The sequence below is a fragment of the Drosophila innubila genome, assembly GCF_004354385.1.
Source record: "Drosophila innubila isolate TH190305 chromosome 2L unlocalized genomic scaffold, UK_Dinn_1.0 5_B_2L, whole genome shotgun sequence".
NCBI classification, from domain to species: domain Eukaryota; kingdom Metazoa; phylum Arthropoda; class Insecta; order Diptera; family Drosophilidae; genus Drosophila; species Drosophila innubila.
The window spans coordinates 527,453-549,847 of record NW_022995373.1 but is presented as its reverse complement, the minus strand read 5'-3'; positions in this window follow the sequence as shown (position 1 = coordinate 549,847).

Here is a 22,395-nt window from a genome sequence, read left to right as displayed (position 1 = left end):
CTCCTATAAAACTCAACTTGCAATTTATTCTTTGTAGCAGAGGTGACATCGAGATAAACTGTTATGGCAATGTACCCGCAACACTCTCAATACATGTGGTGAACATCATTTGGGTTATTAAATTTAATAACAAATGTCTCAGCAGAAGAACCTTACATACAATTTTTCTTAAGACCTTGTACTTAAAACAAGGACAGGGGTCTATTGAGGCGTGGCAGACCCTATAAAGTATATATATTCTTGATCAGCATCAATAGACAAGTCGATATAGCAATGTCCGTCTGTCCATCTGTCTGTTTAAACACCTAGATCTCACCTAGATCTTAGAGACTATAAGAGCTAGAGACACCAAACTTGGTATGTACGTTCCTCTATATTGCAAGCAGATCAAGATTGTTTCGAAATTCGGCAGTACATCGCCCAAAAATCGACAAAATCCAAATTATAAGAGCACTTTAAAAGCTAGAGATTTTAGATTTTACATAGACAAAGAGAGTACTGTCCTAGATTTTTGATGATTTTTCATTCCGATCGGACAGTAAACAGCCAAGATATTCTAGCCCACACAAAAAACTCTACACGAGGTAAAAGTCTAGTGACGAAAGCAATTTCTAGCCCCAAAATTTCTGATATCCAGTTTTGTGACGAACAAAATTCAGTTTACTATAAAAATTTTAAATATAAATATAAATTAACAAAAACCCCTTAGCCAAAAAAGTATGCCTAAAAGCCTTCAAACACACCTTTCCAATGATGTATAAAACATATCTGTAGCTTCTATGGTTTGGAAACTGTTGAGGTTTCAATTTCAAACAAACAAACAGATTAACAAAGAAACTGACTTTTCATTTCATTTTGAGAAGTCCACTAAAATTTTCAAATTTATCTTTTATCTTTTTAACCAGTTATCGGATTTGGGTGATTGAGGTATCAATCGACGCGTATGTTTAAGTAGAATTTTAATTTTTAAAAAAATAAAAATGTTACCAAAAAGCCCCAACAGCCCCATTATTTGCAATCATTTAAATTTTTTCCCTCCCACTTAATAACATGAAAATTATGTTAACATATTAAATAACAAATTGGCGTCCTATCGATCATGGGCTTTTGTGGCCCAGTGGGTTGAGTCGCAGAGCTAAAGAGATGGTTGGCCAGCCGGTCGTGAGTTCAATCCGTGGCTTGAACGTTCCTTTTTTTTAATTCAATAATTTTGCATTGACATTCAATGTGTTTTTATTAATGTTATGATGACAAATATTATTAACATTTAATGTTAATAAACATTATTGAAATTTTGAAATAGAGTACTGTAACAAACAATATGACAATTTGACAAGTTATATGCAACACCCGAAGTTTTAAACTTTCTTTTAAAATTGAGTCGTGGGTTCGATTCCCGACTCCGTCAACTTTTTTTTAAATTTTATGGTTTTTTTGATAATTTTTTTTTTGTCATGTACATTATTATTTGTAGCATACACATACGTGATTTATATGATTGTGTGTTCTTAAAAAATCTCGGAAATGCACATAGCGCTTGGAAAAAATCAAGTCCTTAAAATATTTATTTTAACCAAACTAACAGCATATGCATCTGGGTTATTCTTTTAATTCATGACCGAAGTTAGTGCAAATCAGACCACCATGGCATAACATATAGCTGCCATATGACGCATCAAGCGAAAATCAAGTCTAAGTATGAACATCTTTTATGTTTTATGAGACATCGTAACCAAACTGATAGAAAATGCATTTAAGTTAACAAAATATTTTTATAAATAACTTTTTCCATTCGAGTCGAGTATGCAGTTTTGTGTCTGTGCAGAAGTTGTCAAAACAGGTATATACTACTGTGTCCAAAAAATAAGGTGACATTGTATTTATTTTGAAAATTCTTTATTTATTCTTCCAAATCAATTTCATCCCCTTCAAAGTAATCCCCTCCCGACACAATGCACTTCTGCCAACGTTTTTTCCAATTTTCGAAACACTGGTTGTAGTCACTTTCCGGGATGGCCTTTAGTTCCGTCTTCGTTGCGGCTTGAATCTCCTCTATCGTGTCAAAACGGTGTCCCCGGAGCGGTCTTTTGAGCCTGCTGAACAGCCAGAAGTCGCACGGTGCCAGATCAGGTGAATACGGTGGTTGCGGAACGATATGGGTTGAGTTTTTGATGAAATGATCACGAATTACGAGTGCAGTATGGGATGGTGCATTATCGTGGTGCAGAAACCAAGAGTTGTCTCTCCACAAATCTGGCCTTTTTTGACGGATACTGTTACGCAAACGACACATAACGCTCAGATAATATTCCTTGTTGACTGTTTGACCCGGTGGAAGGAACTCATAATGCACAACACCACGATAATCGAAGAAAACAGTCAACATGACCTTGATTTTGGAGCGACTTTGGCGCGATTTTTTTGGTCTCGGCTCTCCTTTGGCACGATATTCGCTCGATTGATCGGTTGTTTCGGGGTCGTAAGCATAGATCCAAGTCTCATCGCCAGTTATAATCCGTTTCATGACATCCTGGTAGTCGGAAAGCATCGTTTCACACTTCAACGCGACGCCCTTTTTCCAAAAAATTCAATGTTTTCGGTACCAGTCGAGATTTGACGCGCTTGAGGCCCAAAACATCCTTCAAAATGGTATTGACTGAGCCTTTTGATATGCCAACATCATCAGCAAGGTCTCTAATCGTTAATCGACGGTTTTTCAACACCAAATCTTTGATTTGTTGGACGTGAGCTTCGTTAGTTGAGGTTGATGGTCGCCCAGGACGCTCTTCGTCTTCGACACGTTCACGACCGGCTTTGAACTCACTATACCACTTGTAAACATTTTTTAGACATAGCCTCATCACCAAAGGCTTTCTGCACCATCCTCAACGTATCCGCAGCAGAAAATTGATTCCGCAAACAAAATTTAATGCAAATTCTTTGCTCAACAAATTTCGACATTGCAAAAACGAGAAACTCACTTTTAGCAGCTCACAAAACGACGCGTATCTCAAACAGTAATGAATATTTTCACATGAAATTTGACATAGATGTCACTCACAGTACTACCAACCTAAAAACAAAAAGAATTCTCCTAATCCTTCAAAGCGCGCAGTTTAAAATCAAATGTCACCTTATTTTTTGGACACAGTAGTATACACAATTACTCTTGCTAACAACATATATAAATTAATTTGTATCTTTAGTATATTTTTTTATTTTATTTATTATACTTGTATATGGTTCTCAGAACAAGTTAAAAAACAAAATTTCACCAAAAAAAAAAATACTTAAATATTTTCTTTTGCCCAGCTACCACTGCCCATCGTAGCTCCTTGACCCGAAGACCCCTAAGATACAAAAATCTATTGACCTTTTCATATTGCCGCATATTTCCAGCATGCAATTTATTGAACATTTAATGGGTTTGATTTACCAAAATGAGTCCTCGTTAAAAGAAGCAGGAATCGATTTGTAAGTTACATTGCTGAAATTGTTATCCTGAGCAATCCTACTATAAACCCAATCATCCCATGCTTTGAACGAGACATTTAAGAGCAGATAAGGACCAAAATGCCCATACGAAAATGTCCACTAAACCGGAGGAGAGACTTAAGGGCTATACAATTAAAGTCAATTCTATTATTTACTCTAAAGGCATCTCCCCAGATACTCCGAAATTTTGGAACGGATACTTCTAAATATAAATAGATCATATTCCACATTTAAAACACAAATTTATACAGCCACTATTAAAACTTTATTGATTTTGTGCAGAATTTCGAAAGTTCAATTCCTATTACAGTAGCTATTCGAGATATTGTGATTAAAATTCGAAGGGCAGTTTTTACATCAGCATTTCAAATTGGCTTTTTTAATAGACTCAAAATTGCAGTATCTGCCGAAACTCAAAACAGCTGATCTTGACAATGTTTCGTTGCTGGGTTGCCATGGTAAGTACATGGAATTCTGGTTGTGATGGTTTAAATTTAACTTTATGAGGCAATGGTTTGTTTCTAAGTGTGATGGGTTCAACTAAAATTAATTGTTTAAGCTTGGTCAACGTATTAGCTGGGACCGTGTGCTTTAGCCATATTGTAGTATTAATGATATATTCATAAAGAAAGCTGTATGCACTAGTTATGAACTGAATAAGCCCAGAAGTGGACAAAAAACTACCCATGTGCTGCAGCAAGCTATAAAAGTCCGTGAGGCAAGTTTGTAGATAGATTCGATTTATCAAATTTCGCATTATATGGGAAAGGGGCGTTGGTAAATTCTGTTCCTCTTCAGAGCCATTTATGGATGAATCTCCGGTCGGCAGTGTTTCTGGGACATCGGTATCTTTATTATGCGGCAAAGTGTAAGCTTTGCTAAGGCGAAGAGAGTTAGTCTCCTCTCCAGGGTTATAATGCTGTGGTGACAAAATTCCCGGGCTCAATTGTGCAAACGTAGTCTTGTTACGTAACACCACAGGCTTATATTGCCATTTTTTTTACTCCTTGGCGGCTGGTTGGCGCTTTTTACATTGCGTGGTAGAAATTCATCTAGATTTAGTTTCAAGCTCAGAGCATGCGTTGGTGTCCTTGCACTCAACAGGTGCATACTAACTTCTGGCGATATGCGTTTCATAATATCAGATATGCACATCGATGTACCCGAAAGCTTATAGTCCAGCTGATTGGTCAGATCACTCTCCATATAATTCTGTATTTTGTTTGTATTCACCATGTGTTGATAAGTCGAATTGTTGAATACAGAAGCCATCATCATCGAAGCACTTATTCAAAATAAATTAAAACAAAAAACAAGAAAAAAATTATCAAAAATAATGCACAAACATTGAATTTTGAAGAAAATGCGAATAAAAAAAAAATTAAAAATTAATTTACATCTACTGCTATCGGTTTCAGGCTATGTGTTCGTAATAAATCTTCTAAAATAGTTTTTTTCTTCAAATTGACAAAATTCAATTTCACGACCTACTAGATACAGTTGAAGTTTTCTTTGATTATAACTAAGGTTCAATAAATTTTAAAAATTTGCTAACATTTATTACCGCTTTGATAACCTTATATCGAATTTGGCACCAAAAACTGTGTTCATATGTGTAATTTAATGAGTAAGATAATCTAATGTCGACCTTGCAATTCTTACAAATTAAAAATAAATTAGAAATTCACAGTGTTATCTTAAAATATTTACAACAAAGAGAGACTATTTAAATTTTTTTTTAAATGTTCTATATTTTCTATTTTTTTATTACTAATGAAAATTTGCTACGATTGTCCGATCAGATCGAGTTATATACCGATCGTTGGGGACTTTTGGTAAAATAATTTATTTTTTTAAAATTTTAATTAAAAATACGCGTCGAAAGGTAAATAAATTTGAAAATTTTAGTGGACTTCTCAAAATTAAATGAATAGTCAGTTTGTTCGTTTGTTTGTTTGTTTGTATCAAAACGCTAAAATAGCTTAGATTTAATGATGACGATTTATCTAGATGTCTAGATATATTTGTTCTATGACTTTTTGAAAAAAACCGCTAGTTTAGCGAGAAAACGCTAAGTCCCGCTACCATTGAAAATTGAATTTGAAAGGTGTGTTTGAGGGCTTTTAGGCGTACCTTTAAACTTTTTTCTCTAAAGTACTCAGGTTACATTTTACAGGTGAAATAAGGTTTTGTAGCTTACATTTTGGCAATTTCTGACAAAACGGATCTAACGATTTTTATTAAATTTGAGTATGGTTTAGAACGTAAAATTTTCTTTGTATACTAAACATAAGCTTTGGCTGAGGGGTTTGGAAGATATAACCTGTTAACTGAATATAAACATTTTTCTATCGGTCAAAAATCACGTTTTAGTACGAAAAACTTATTGGTTTTATGAGATATCTCAGCTAAACTGCTTGGTTCAAATCGGAAAACTATATCGTATAGCTGTCATAGGACCGATTGGGTCCAAATTAGGTTTTAGTATGAAAAACTTTTATCTTTTATGAGATATTTTAACCAAATTGATAGAATATGCACTTAAGTAAGTTTTATACATTCTGACCGAAGTTGGTTCATGTCGGACCACTATATCATATAGCTGTCATAGGACCGATCGGGCGAAATTTTTATTTTTTTTCATAGGTTTGAAATTGCTTTCGTCACTAGACTTTCACCCCGTGTAGAGGTTTTTTTTGTGGGATCATATAGCTTCCATAGGATCGGTCGGTCGGAAATCACGTTTTAGTACGAAGAACTTTTTATTTTTTGGGATATCTCAATCTGACAGGAAATTAAAGTAGGTCTTTTACACTCTTACTGACTATTTTATATAGCTTGAAACAATCAGTCAAAATTTTAACGCCTCAAATCTTCGACGTGCCGAACGGCTTCAAACTGCCTGAGCACAGAGTATCCTGCTTTGATGTAATTGTGAACTGATTTTTAAATTTGGAGTAAGCATATTAATAACCTTCTCTCAAAGTATCAAAAACTTCTGATATCTTAAAGAAAAAACCTCTTAACGAGGTAAAAGTCTAGTGACAAAAGCCTTTCGACGCCCCAAAATTTCTGATATAAAAAAAATTAAATTCTGCACCATGCGCAAAAAGGATGAGCTCATTATTACTTAAAATTGTGCCGAATGCTATCTTTTTTTATTTATATATTTTTGTTTTAAATTTATAAATTCAATTAAATATTGTTAGTCACAAAATGATCCTATTAGTCGCAGCAGCGCCAAAGTAAATAAATTCCGTGAGGGACTTAAAACTATAGTGCTCTGCAGTCAGCTGACTATCACAAAACTAGACTATTAGTCGCAGCAGTGCCAAGGTAAATAAATTCCGGAAGAGACTTAAAACTATAGTTTTCTGCAAACAGCTGACATTCAAGATGCCGCAATCATATCAATAAATCATAAATCTTCGAAGTGCCAACTATATATATATATAACTTCCAAAAAAAAACCTCTTTACAAGGAACATTGGGCTAAATCGCGACATATTTGGCATAAAGTAGAAAATTTCATGAAAATAAAACTAATATTTAAGTATAACATAATCAATGTAAATACTTTATCTATGAATAATTAAAAATTATTTTCGCTAAAACTGCAACCATGCAATTTTTATCGGGCTTCAAATTCAGCTGTTTGCATTGATAAAACTGGCGGGAAATTTTGATTGACTTTGCGCGCATTTGCACACTTTTGGCGCAAAACTTATTGTTAATAATGGATATTGAAGCTGACCTTCAATGTATGTAGAATGGATAAACCAAAATATATGTTGTTAACATTTGCTATGTCATTTATGTGCATTGCTTTATTTTATCAAAAAATTAAGAAAGTTTAACAAAAATGCTCGTCATCTATGGAGTAAAAACTATATTTCTGCGTTTTTCTGTCATCTATAATCTATGTAAAAATAAAGTAGAAAGTGTATATTAATAAATGTTAATAATGCCTTTTCGGCTTTGACGGTACTTTTATTCGGCGATATCCGAATATATATGGGCATTTCCACAGAAATGTCAACCAGAGCCAAAATCTAAAAACTTTTTAAGTACTCACAACTTGCGAAATTTTCTTCCAGAAACACTTTTGTTTATTTAAACAATTTACACATGAATTAATTCACTTGGATGAATATACCGACAGCTTCTGTGACTTAATTCAGTTTTTCTATTTTTTGTCCGATTTCTTAAAAAAATTGAGCTTATGTATAGTAACAAATATTTCAGCAAAAAAAAAATGAATCAAAATGCAAAGAAAACATTTTAATTTAGATAATAAAGCTATTTAATGACTAAAGAAAATTTAATATATTTCGTAAAAAGTCAAAATAAAACATATGGAAAAAATCTTACGCTAGTGACCGTACGTTAGGGACCGGAACTATATTCAATTTAAAAAAAATCAAGAGATAATTTCTTGTGTAAATACATGATAGAATGCTACATTGTTCCTCTTTAAAAGAAATTTATCGCTGCTATTATTATGGAAACTAAAACTTGTTGAACCGTATGGGAAAAATTTTCGTTTTCTATCTTTTTTTTACATTAAAAGCGTACGAAAGTAAGTTAGTGACCCGTGAAAATGCCCATATGTAGTTTTGACCACCAAAAAAGTAGTCATAATTCATTTAATATTTATATGTTTTCATATAATAAAGACTATTTTACATTAACAAAATTAGTAAAAACTCTCAATTTTCTTGGAAATTTCCTTTTAATAAGAAGATTACGTATACTGTCAATTGAACTCCAAATGTTGTTCTCATATTTTGATTACTATATTTATTAAATATGTCAAGTTTCAACTCGATATCTGCATATATGACTTTATGCCAAATATTTCGCGATTTGGCCCAGTGTGCAAGGTAAGAGTCTAGTGACGAAAGTCTGTCTATGCCTTAAATTTTCTGATATCCAATTTTGTGGTACGCCTAAAATCCCTCAAACATTTCTCATCAACGATATATAGGACATATCTTTAGTCCCTATGGCTTGGAAACTGTTGTCCTTTAAATTTTAGTGGAATTTAGCGTTTTCCGGCTAAGCCAGCGGTTTTTTCAAAAAGTCGTGGAACAAACAATTCTAGATTTTTAAAGAGACATACAACACCTTGATGATGGCGCTTTGATACAAACAAATTGCTCATCTTAATTTGGAAAGGGCACTAAAAATTTCAAATTAAATTACATCTGAACCAGTTTGGAATTGGGTTATTGAGGTATAAATCGACGCATATTTTAATAGGAATTTAATAACATTAAAAATGTTACCAAAGGACCCTAATGGGACCATTAGCAGCAATCATTTAAATTTTGCCCCTCCCAAATAAATGGGTTATTATTTCATGAGCAACGTGAGTTAGAAAGTGTCATAGTATACAAATTTGTAAGTCAAGACTATAGCATTCGATCGAAATCTGATCGGTCAGTCGTAGCAAGTTTTCCATATTAGCTGTATATATTGTTTTGTGCTACTTTCGTCATTAGCGCGGACTGCCGTCCACAGTGATATATTTTTTGAAGTAAGTAGTGGACTGATTTAATGGAAGTTTGGAAATGATGTATAAGACTAACTTAAATGCAGAGTCAATCAGTTTGGTTACGATACCTCATAAAAGGTTTTCATACTAAGACTTGACTTTCGCCCGATCGGTCCTATGACAGCTATATGATATAGTGGGCCGATTCGAACCAACTTTAGTCAGGATATATAAAACCAAGTTCAATGCATATTGTATCAGTTTGGTTGAGATATCTCATAAAACCAAAAAGTTTTTCTTACATAAACTTGATTTTCGCCCGATTGTTCTTATTGGCGCTATATGATATAGTTGTGCGATCAAAAAAAAGAAAAAAACTTGATCTGATTGCAATATAGAGGAACCTTCATATCAAGCTTGGTGTCTCTAGCTCTTGTCGTTTCTGAGATCTAGGTGTTTATACAGACGGACGGACGAAACGACGGATGCTGATGAAGAATATATATACTTTATAGGGTTTGCCACGCCTCCTTCTGCCTGTTACTCTCATATTCTTTAAAGCAAACTAAATAGACCCCTGTTATTTAATTAAGAACGAGCTCTAAAAAGGCAACAAACAGAAATAATGTGTTTTTGTTACAGATATACCACATGTTTCAACCGTGATACAATATCAATACCAAATAGGCCAAGCCATTGTCGATTGAAACCGTTCATTGCATTTATCTGCAAAAATCTAGTGGCTATATACTTATATGCTAAAAGAGGCAAACATTTCATTCCTTTTATATAAGGAATACATTAAAGGGCAGCAAATGTCCGAATTCTTCGGAATGCTTCACCAGATAAATTCCTGTTTTCCTTTTCTCTTCTGTCTTTTTCGTATTTTAAACTGATAAACCGTTGAGATTTTCTTTATGAAGCGCATCAAAACAAGGGCAAAATCGGTTAAAAAAGTTCACAAACAAAAGTCAATACCAAAAGCAATATTAAAAAAAAAAAAACAGATCAAATATATAAATTTTTTACATCTTTTCCTTTTTTGTCTGCTCTCATAGTGCCAATAAAAAATAAATTGCAAAAAATATATTATTATTTTATTTTTTTTTGGCTGGTGCTTTGAGTGCATGTAACTGAATGCATATGAATAAACATTTGTGCGATTTTTTATGTAAATTCTTGGACAGTGAACTTTGATTGCTTGTGCAGGCAGTTTTACGAATACTTATAGACGGTGTAATATTGAGTAAGGGAAAGCTTATTGGGGTTGATCGAGTTTGTATATGTTAAAAAGAAATCATTTTAATTGTTTGTGGTCATTCATCTCAAGCTCTAAATATGTATTAATATTTTTTTAATTTCAGTATTTGTTCTAAGCTTTATTTTTGAAAACCATTTTTTTTTCTAAACAATATCTATTTATTAGTATCAGACATTTTATGATTGAGACTCAACAAATTAAAGAGCGACTAATGCAATTAAATTTTACTGTTCGTTTTTTCTTTACTATTTTCTATCTAATTAAATTGTGTCCTTTGATATCGTTGAATCAGGTACTAAAGATGTCAGCATCAGAACTTAAAGCACAAATAAAATTAATTAACTCAAGATTTAAGATAATCAGCGTGACATATTTATTGTCAGGATAAGTTCAACTTGGCAACCGACAATAAAAAAAAATATAAGAGGCAATTTTTCTTTTCGAGCAAGTCAAATTTATCAAAAAGTTAACGCCTTAGCTGACTTTTTACAGTCACAAAGAGGGGAAATATAAATTTGACGTATCACTTTGGACAATGTCATAACACTTAGAGCCTGTAGCAAGGCACAGGGTCAATGGCCTATGGCCAATGGTTAAACAAAAATCAAAATTGTCTGAACACTCTAAGCTGCTTCAAATCCGCGAAAAGCTCTGCCCACAACAACAATAATCAATATTCGTCCTAGCTGCTGGAAGACAACAAAGTGAAGGAACTTGAAGAGTAGAAGAGAGTAGAGTAAATCGGATTGGAGCAGTTGCGTGTTTGACATGTCATTCGAAGCCGACTGGACAAACACAGAACACGTTTCCTTGCGGCATCGTCAACAGGAAGCACATTAACCATTGGATACCAAGCATGGGAATAGTCTCTACTGAATAGTCAAGTTTGACTATATTCTGTATATGTTTGTGTGTTTGTCTGTTTGGCATTCGGGGAGACATTTAACTTGAAATGGCCTATGAATTATCTTAATTTTCGTTCCTAAAATGAGTCTAGTTGAAAGGGTCCCCAAATGCCAAAGTAAACTTGAGGACTAACAGGACTTAAAGTCAAGATAAAAATGACATTTTGACAGTATACTGGTGATTTTAACTCTAATTCATAATGTTTTTTTATTCTCAGTACCCAAAGGGGAAGGGAGTATAATAACTTAACATAGTGTCATCGTTTCAAATTGAGTGGAACACGAGTATTTATTAATTACCCTGAAATTTATTGTATTGATTCGATCCAATATCAAATTGTTGAAATATTTAATAGTTGACTTTACCAAATAAAGTTTCAGAAATTATACATGCTTTTAAAATCGCCTCCTGACAAGTATCCTCCAGATGCGATCACTTAATATCAGGCATCAAACCATGCACAAATTGGAAGTTTATCCCATAAAATAATAAAGAAAAATGCTTAATGAGAGTTCTTTGTATATGAAAATTTTTTAACCAACTTTCTTGCATCGCATAGTAACAGTTAGTATCTAGACCATATTCCAAACTCTACAAGCTAATGAAATATATACTATAAATCTATGTTGCTTTCATTTTTTGCAGGCGCAGGCAATTTATATGTAAAGTGCTTTTGCGCATTTCTAATAGTTATCTCGATTTCACTGAGCTTTCCTTTCTAACATTTTCTATTTATTTTCATTTTGAATTATGAGCATACGAAATTGCTACAAAGTAAAGTAAATTAAAATGTTAAAAAAAAAATAGCTAAAAATCTGAATAAACCCCATAGAAAAAGGAGGGTTGTGGTTTGGGCAGGTCAAACTTGACATGCGTGTTTTCTGATAAACATTTTATTTAGGTTCGAAAAGGGTTGACATGTGGGTGAAGCTATAGAAAAAGTTGAGAGTGGGTTTGTTTTTAGGTCAATAAACTTCATTAATGAGTTGGGCAATTGGAGAAACTTGATGATTTATGATCAAGTCTGTTTTCTATTTCCCTATTGAGTGCGTCAACGAATTGAGTTGCTTAATTTAAAGCTCGGGTTAATCGCAAAAAATCTATAAATAACATGTCGGATACTTAATGTGCCCCGCCAATGGATACTGTCTTACCCTCTATTTGCATATTTATCTAATACCGTTAACTTGGCCAGGCAACAGAAACAGGAGCAGGAGCAACAGCTGGCGACAGAAAAGTAGTCTTTGTCGGATTTTCTATAGGGCAAAGCAATGGCAGGTTGATAAGTTGCCAAGGGTGGGACAAGGGAAAGCAGCTATCAGTTGTAAGCGAGTTGGGCTGATTGTCTATGCAGTCAAAGGTGCAATGCCAGCGTGAAAATACTCGAGGATTACATCGCGCCAGCTTTGTGTAGCTGCTAACTGAACCGGAGCACTTAAGCAAGAATTCACTGAAAGAATCATAATTCTCTACATTACATACACGTGATGAAATCGTTATTATTGTTATTTCAAGCATACAGGTCAGTGAATTATTATTTCATGAATATGTTTGATATACTATTCACATGGTATATATATAGTATAGTCATCTGATACGGCTTTCAATGGGCTCAATAATATGATATCAATGGTATATAATAAATGCTAATAACATTGTGTTTTAGATAAATTATTGACAGCTTAGTTTTTCTTTAAAGTTTAATTGCTTTCATTATTATTGGAAAATGTGTTTTCACTAGGGAATAATACCGGAACCGGTATCAGAACCGTTAACCGAAATTAACCTCTTCATTTTGAGTACCGGAACCGACACCGGAACCGTAACCGAAATAAATTTTTTAATAAGAATTGAAAATCGAAGCGTTTGTACCGGTACGCTTTTGGTACACTTTTCCAAAAATTATTTGTTTTTTTCTGTATGTTTATCATTTTGATAATTTAAATTAAAAGAAATTAAAATTAAAATAAATAATTAAAATAAAATACGAACAAATAGTACGTACGAAACATATGTACAAATATATACGAAACAAATATTGGCTTCGGTCCTGAAACAACTATTTCGGTAAAAGGCTCTATTTCTGTTTTTCTATCAGCTCCGGTATCAGTACCAGTACGTAACGGTACAACAAATCAATTTTGAAACATTTTAAAATTTGAAGATGTCGTTTTGTAATAAATATGACATCGAAATTAACAGACCTAGGAATCAGAATGAAAATATTTGAATGCATCATGAATTAAGAGGCCAAATCAATACCAAAATGACATTCCACTTGAAAATCGGTTTAGTTTTGATCAAGTTATGACAGATTGAAGTTGGTCAGACTTCGGATTTAACCACTTTACAAGTCAAAATTTATTATAAATTTTACATGATTTTTTACAAAAAAATGAAAGGTCTCAGAATCATTGCGCTACTAATTGCGATACAAGGAGTTGATTGAAAGTGAAAACTTGAGATTTTAAATTTTGACTTATCGAAATTTCATAGGGGCGAACCTTTACCATCGAAATCCAATCTTGGTCGAAAATAATTAAATTTTCTAAATGAACAAAAATTGAACACAAACTGAATTTAGAGGCCAAATCATGACCAAAATGACATTCCACTTGTAAATCCGCCACCCATTGACCTACCAACTTAACCACAACTGTACCGGTACAAACGTTTCGGTATTCGGTTCTTGACAGAGAATTTTCATTCGGTTACGGTTTCAGTTCTGGTACTAAAAATTAAACGGTTAGTTTCGGCTAACGGTTCCGGTTCCGGTGTTATTCCCTGGTTAATATATTTTTGACCGAAGGCAAGAAACCGAAAAAGTTTACCGAAATATAGTAGTTGTTTCGGGACGTATCGGACCCGGAACCGATATTTGTTTCGGTTTTATTCCCTGTTTTTTTCAGTGTTAGAGCAACAAAAGCTCTAATCAAATATTTGTGCAACGCTTCTCAGACCAGCATCAGTTGGCGTCCTCGTTGTCTGTGGCACTGGCAGCGGCAGTGCTTTGGGGATTGCAGGGACTATATCCTTAGATTGGTTTGTGCTGAATTGTGTTTGGAACGTGGTACAAGAAATTGGCACACAACAGACATGACAAGATAGAAAGGGTGCTTCGATGTGTGGGGTGAAGTAGAGCGGCAAGCCGTCTTCTAAATGGCAGGACAGGCCAGGCACATGCACTGGCATTCGCAAACAGGATCAAGAGGAATTTGCATTTTACGGCGTCTGCGAATGCACCAGCATTCGCCTGTCCCACGCTCACGGCGTAATTGTTTAAATTAAGTAAAAAACAAAATAAGGACTAGAAAAATGCAATTAAAGTCAATACATAAATTGGGGTGAACCGCCGCAAATATCACATGTCATTTGAGTTTTTAACTGATGTCCTTGTACGAGTATTCTTCTGTCTTCTTCACACGCTGTCGGGCAATTAAAATGCCAAAAATATTATAAACACCAAACAGGCAACAGCATCAGACAGGACGAGGACGAGGACGAGGACTAGAATGTGAACGTGAATGTGGACGAGAGCAACAATGGGAGTCGTATCGCTTTACAGTTTTAATTGTCCCTGACATCGCAGCTTGTTTATCTGTTTCTCCAAAATGAACTCTGATACGTGGAAGGAAAAATAGAGAAGAGGGTATGAAAAGGTCAACATCATGTGACTGATGGATAGTGTACTTTGCACTTAATTTATGTGTCAAGAGTCCAAACTAACCACAGTTTCAAGTGCGTATATATTTCTACCCTGTACTTACAAAGTGCAAAGGGTCTACTTAGATTGTCATAAATTTGCGGGTAACAGTCAAAAAGAGGCCTGACAGACCCCATAATGCATACAGTTATAGATTCTGTATCACAATTTCAAGCATGTTGGATTCCGCCATTATCAGGGGTGCCACAACATCCGAAACCAACTTAAAACCAACCACAACTCAACATTAGGATATTTAAGGCGCCACAGATCCATGGTGAAGATGATTTTAAAATCTCGAATGAGGACAAGAGATTTGCTCAAATTCAGCAACATAAACCATACAAAGTGTACACTGATAAAAAAAATGTTCTAAAATCAAGATTTTGTTCTCAGAACTTAGATTTTTGGTCTAAAAAATGCGTCGAGAACATAAAATTCTTAAATTAAGAGAACGAAACTTGGTTTTAAGAACATTTAAATAAGACCAAGTTCTTACTTTGAGAATATATGTTCTTAAAATTAATATAAAATAAATTATTTATTTTTTATATATTTTTTATATACATTTTATTTTGTTTTATTAATTTTATTAACGTTATTTTAATTTCCGAGCTTCAGTAAGCGGTTTTTCTAACCAAAGCGCCACGGGGCCACCATATCTTTAATACAAAACAGTAAACATTTATACTTTTCCAACAATTTAAGATTTTTTATCCTAAAATTAAGATTTTAAGATTTTTTATTTTAATAATCTAAGTTTTAGTAATTTGGTCTTAAAATAATCTTATTATAAGAACAAAATAATTAAGATTAGTTTTCTTGATTTTAGAAGCTTTTTTTTTAAGTGTAACAGTTTTGAAAAGGTCATTTAATTGCTGAGTTATCTGTATAAACACATTTCAATATTACAAATATGTTAATTCAAGATTTTAAAGCAAAATGTCTGGAAAATCTTTAGTTTTTGAATCAATTTAAAATTATTCATGGTCTTAAAAATGTAATTTTAATTTTTCTTTCTTGAGTCAAATGAACAAACAAAATTAGTGGTCAAGGGCGTATGCAGCTTTGTGAGTAGGGGAAGGGCAAAAAAAATTTTTTTTTTTTTTTTTTTCATCACCGTTGCGCCGGGGCAAAGATTTTGTCGGGGCCCCCTCCACCCCCTACAACTTCTTTTTAGCAACACATTTTTTAAGCAAATAAACAAAACAAAGATAATTCCTTCAAAAACATATTAAATTGACAACTCCAGTGTCAAAAAATTTTACTAAAATTAATTAAATGTTACTACAATAAAAATTTATAACATGATAATTAGCTAGTTAGCACTTTTAACACTTTTATCTCCGAGACTATTCGAGTAAGAGGAACCAAATTGGGTGACAATACTCTTAGGATGTTGACCTATCGGAAGTTAATTTTAAAATTTGGCCAGGACCACGTCAGCCCTTGTTTTTTTTAGTTAAATCAAATATTTGAGACTTCTTTGACTTTTAAAATTCGAGTTAGAGGAACCAAATTGGGTGACAAAACTCTTAGGATGTTGACCTATCGGAAGTTAATTTTAAAATTTGGCCAGGACCACGTCAGCCCTTGTTTAAATCAAATATTTGAGACTTCTTTGACTTTTAAAATGCTGAGTCGTTGCCATTTTATCCGCATATTGTCTGAATTTAACAATACCATCCTGAATACATACTTTAAAAATACATGATAAAATTAAGAATCTTAAACTTTAATTTTATAATGGTTTGTTATTTCTAAAATTGTAAAATTGATTTAAGGTCCCCCAAATTGAGGTATTAATTGTTAGCTTTTATGAAAGCAAAATCATAAATTACTTTACGCATATTTGGAAATATTCGATTGATAGCAAACGGAGACTGCTAAGTTATCTTGTCAAATTGATAATCGTAAGTGGTTCAAATTTATTTGAAGTTTGCTGAATAAACGACGTGCTAATGCTGATGTGATGTGAATCGTTAAAATCTCGTTGTCAAATTCATTGTATGCTTTTCAAGTTCACTGTCCAATTTGGATTTAGTGTTAAAGTCCTGTTTATTAATTCAAATCATCAGAAACAATAAAAAGTGCCTCAAATCTCAATTTTAGTTGCTAAATGATGGGGTCGATTGATTCTAAAAATGGAATTCGAAATGTAGCAGTTTCTGGTATGTTTTTGCTATCATCTGCAGCCACATATTAAAATTCTATTCGCACTTTTCGTTTTCTGATTTATTTGTTTTCAGGCTCAACCCCTCAAATTTTTTCTAAGTTCAAACTCTTCAAACCCCCCCCCTCGAAACGGCGCTGATCACCACACTAAAAATCTCTAGAGATTTTTTAAAGAAAAATTTATATAATTGCAGCTTATGGAGCCGTTGGGGCTTTTGGTAAAATTTTTTATTTTTTAAAAATTCTTATCAAAAATTCGCGTCGATTGATACCTCTATAAATTTCAGTTAACATTTTTAGTGGACTCAAAATGAAATGAAAAGTCAGTTTGTTTGTCTGTTTGCATCAAAGCGCTAAAGAAGCTTAAATATAATGATGGGGATTTATTCCTTTTCGAAAATCTAGAAATGTTTGTTCTACGACTTTTTGAAAAAACCGCTAGTTTAGCGGGAAAACGCTAAATCCCACTAAAATTGAAACCACAACAGTTTCCAAACCATAGAAGCTACAGATATGTTCTATATATCATTGGAAAGGTGTGCTTTTATGCTTACCTTTAAACTTTTTTCCTAAAGTACTTAGGTAACATTTTACAGGTGATATAATAATGTGAAGCTTACATTTTGGCGATTTCTGACATAACGGCTCTAACGATTATAAATTCTAGTTGAGGGGCTTGGAAGATATTACCTGTTAAGTGAATAAATTCACTTTTCTATCGGTCAAAAATCACGTTTTAGTCCGAAAAACTGTTTTATGAGATATCACAACCAAACTGATACAATATGCATTTGACTTGGTTTTATATTTTCTGACCAAAGTTGGTTAAAATCGGACCACTATATCATATAGCTGTCATGGGACCGATCGGTTAAAAAATCGGTTTTTTTATTTCATACGGTTGTTTTCAAAACATTTCTCTTCAAAATCCCTCGAGATATCCGGAACACACTTGTATAGCAAATTAAAATTTATTTTTACCGATTACTTCAATTACACTAGGCAACAGCCAAAAGAAGATAACAAAGCTAAAAAAATCATAATTTTCTTAATTCAAGAATTGTTATCTCTTAAACTACTGGCTTAAATCTTAATCTTCGTATTAATGAATTATAGATATATTAGCATTTAAAAAAAGTAAAGATTTGGAAAATCACTTTTGGCATTTTTAAGTGATGAAAATTTTTTCGTCGTTTGGGGCCCCATATCTATTAAAAAAAAAAAAGTGGGTTTGGTTCTTGAAATAGCCAAAAAGTTCAAATTTGTTGCCTAGTTTTATTAAAAATGTTGTTAATATTTTCTGTATCTCTTATGAACAGTACCACAGCTGAAATATATACTCAAAACCTCAAACCTTAGTTTGCAATTTTGATGTGAAGCTTAACACCTCTGATGGCCGGCTTTTCAATGTCTAGTTAAGAGGATTGATAACTATATCAGAGATATTTTGACGTAAAATGTATGGCAATTAATGTGAAATTTGAAATGATCTCTTTGATAAATTGTAACGAAACACTGAAAACCGGCCCTCAGTGGATTTAGGAAGTTAAAAGTTTGTTAGCCATGAGAAAAGGGGGTGGGGGAAACTGACCCCCCCCACCCCCTGCAATTTATATCTTTCAGCCGACAACAGTAAACATTGTCGTAAATATTTAGTCAAAGCCAATTTTTCAATTTTGCTGTATACAATGCTCCCCAGTCTTCACAAGCGCAGATTGCTGTCCAAATTGCAGTTAGCTCTAACCGTTTTCTTTCTAAAACCATATTAACTGTTAAAATCGGTTAAAAAGATCAGACTTACGGGCTTTTTAAGAATACCAAAACTACTAAAAATACGATAAATTTAAGTCGGACACGATCTTTTGGAATGGAATGTTATATTTGCGAAATGTTTAAAATTATTTTTTAGATTGGTTAGATTGTGAAATGACCTGGCACTGCGGACGGCAGTTCGCGCTTGTGACGAAAGCAGCACGAAGGGTGCGAAAGGCGACTTGCAATATATACAGCTAATATTTAAAAATTTGCTACGACTGTCCGATCAGACGTTTGCTACCTCGCCTAGTTCATGAGATAAGGGGGTCTAAGTGGAAGGGAAAAATTTTAATGATTGCAGCCAGGGAGCCAAACAGAAACAAATATCAGTTCCGGTTTCGGTTCCGGTACGTCCCGAAACAACTGTTTTGGAAAACGGATCTATTTCGGTATTTTCCTTTCGGCTCCGGTCTTAGTAACTGTACGTACCAGTACAGCAGTTAAATGAAAACAAAAAATTATTAAATTTTTTAAAACAAAAATAAATTAACAGATTTTCGAAGACATACGTACAATATGCTCGTACTTTATCGAGATAAACCTAACTTCAATTTCCATTTTTTTTAATAGATTGCAAAATAAGCAAAATTATATACATAGCGGAAAAACGCTATTTCCCGCTAAAATTGAAACCACAAAAGTTTCCAAGCCATAAAAGATACAGATGTGTCCCATATATAGCTGAAAAGTTATTTGTAGGCGTATCCTTAAACTTTTTTCCTAAAGTACTCAGGTAGCATTTTACAGGTGAAAAAATATTTGTAAACTTACTTTTTGGTGATTTCTGACAAAACAGCTTTAACGATTTTTATTAATTTTCAATATGTGTTAATACGTAAAATTGGCTGAGGGGTTTGGAAGATATAACCTGTTAACTGAATATATAAATTTTCAATCGGTCGAAAATCACGTTTTAGTACGAAAATTTTTTTGATTTTTGGAATATCTCAATCTGACAGAATATGCATTAAAAATGGTCTTTTGCACTGCGACTAAACTTTATTCAAATCGACTGAATATAATATACCAAAAAAAACCTCTACACGAGGTAAAAGTCTAGTGACGAAAGCAGTTTCAAGCCCCCAAATTCAGTTTAATCTAAAAATATTAAATAAATAAATAAAAATCACCCGATCGATCCTATGACAGCTATATGATATAGTGGTCCGATTTGAACCAACTTTGGTCAGGATATATAAAACCAAGTTAAATGCATATTGTACCAGTTTGGTTGATATATCTCATAAAACCAAAAAGTTTTTCCTACTAAAACGTGATTTTCGACCGATAGAAAAATGTATTTATTCACTTAACAGGTAATATCTTCCAAACCCCTCAGCCAAAGTTTATGTTTCATATACCAAAAATTACAAAAATTTTCGTACTACAACATACTCAAATTTGAATAAAGATCGTTAGAGCCGTTTTGTCAGAAATTGTCAAAGTGTAAGCTAAAAAACTTTATTTTACCTGTAAAATGTTACCTGAGTATAAAAGAAAAAAGTTTAAAGGTACACCCTCAAACACACCTTTCCAACCTGTAGCTTCACTGGTTTGGAAACTGTTGAAGTTTCAGTTTTACCGGGAAAAAACAAACTAGTGGTTTTTTAAAAAGTCGTAGAACAAAAATATCTAGATTTTCGAAATGGAATAAATCCCCAAAAGGCCCCAACAGCCCCATTAGCTGCAATCATCTATAGTTTTTCCCTCCCACTTACACACCCGTATATCATGACCCAGGTGAATAAGAAAAAGTTTTGGTATGCCATTTTGTAAGTTAGGACTAAACCTTTTGATCGGTATATAAATCGATCTGATCGGACAGTCGTAGAAAATTTTATAGTTAGTCGCCTTTCGCACCCTTCGTGATGCTTTCGTCACTAACGCGAACTGCCGTCCGCAGTGACAGCTCAAATGAAAGCAGCAGACAAAAAAATAAATGTATGTACATATGTATGTATGCCTGTAAACACATTAAAAGTTTCAGAGCGTTCTTTTGATGATGACGAAATCAACAAGCAAATGACGTCATCTTAGCTCAAGAGCGCATGAAAATCTTTCTTATTCTTATTATTTCTCTCTCTCTCCCTTCCACTCGTTCTCTTCAACAAACACATCGAGCATGTACATATTGAGCATTTCTAGAGAGTGTACACCAGTGTTGCCAGGTGTTTAGCGCCCGCATAAGCTAGATTCAGAGTAAAAATAAGCCAAAATAAACTTTAAAAAAGAGAGAGAGAGAGAAAGAGAGAGGCGAGTCGAGACAAGAGAAAAAATATTGTGGTAAGCGCTTGTGGGTTTTTGGGGTGTTTCGCTGTTACTTGTTTTCAGTCTTAATATGCCTGTTGACTAAGTTGCGTCGTTTGAAATTTTTTTTCTGAAATATTTTTGGTAATGACAAATAAAGTGGGCCTTAGAGCTTTCTTACTGGTATCATTGCTTTGGAGGATACCGCAATACAATTCTTATAATTTTGGAGTTGATTTCTGCCGGTATGATCATGATGTAAAACCGCCTGTGATTAGAAATTCAGAGTGCTGGACTAACTCAAAACACATGATGTTTATTGACTGTCACTGCGGAGAAGGATACTACCTAAACGCATTCGGCAGATGCGAAGGCTGCGCCGAGGGATACAGCAGAAATGAAGACAACAATTGCGTCCATTGCCCAGATAAGAAAGAAAGATGGTGTTATTCTTTCCAAAAGTGCGTTTGCCTAAAGAACTTTTCTCGCCACAATGGAATTTGTGAGCCATGCGGAGACAACGAGGAATCGGATGGTCGATTAGCCTGTGAATGCATAAATGAATATTCGCGAAATAATGCCGGAATATGCGAGCGGTGTAACGATAATGAAAAACGGGACCCCATTACTAGGGAGTGTAGATGTTACGAATTACATGCACGCAATTCTCTGGGTAAATGTGTCTACTGCTCAGTTGGAACGCATAAGCTACAATACAACGGGGATGTCGAAGAATGCGTCTGTGATGATGGCTATCAAGAAGATGAAGACGGCAATTGCCATTTAATTTCAAAACAGTACGATACTCAAACTGTTGTTTTAGGATTTTTGACCTTTGCATTTTTAGGGTTAACGTGTGGTTATGTTATTCATCAATATACAAAATCATAAATCCTTTAACTTCTCTCCAATAGCCCTAGGATGTTAAATAAATAAATATTAATATAATATGGTTATTTTTTTCTAAAGAAAGATTATCATTCTTCTATAAAGTACTTCACACAATGGAGATAACAGGACTTCTGACGTGTCGTCAAATCTTAATGTTAACAAGTTACCATAGTAAACTTAGTCAAATTTAGTGCATTTTTAGACCCCGTACTTAAAAAAAGTACATTATTAAGAATAATAAAGCGTAAGGCTAAAGTCGAGATTCTGACTACACAAACACCTGTAACACACTATTAAAAGCTTCAATTGTTTTAAAAATTAAAGCAGCCTTGCTGCCGTTTTAAAATAAAAGATTACGTTAATTACCAAAAAAATTAGTTTCATTCTAAATTGCCATGACATGTT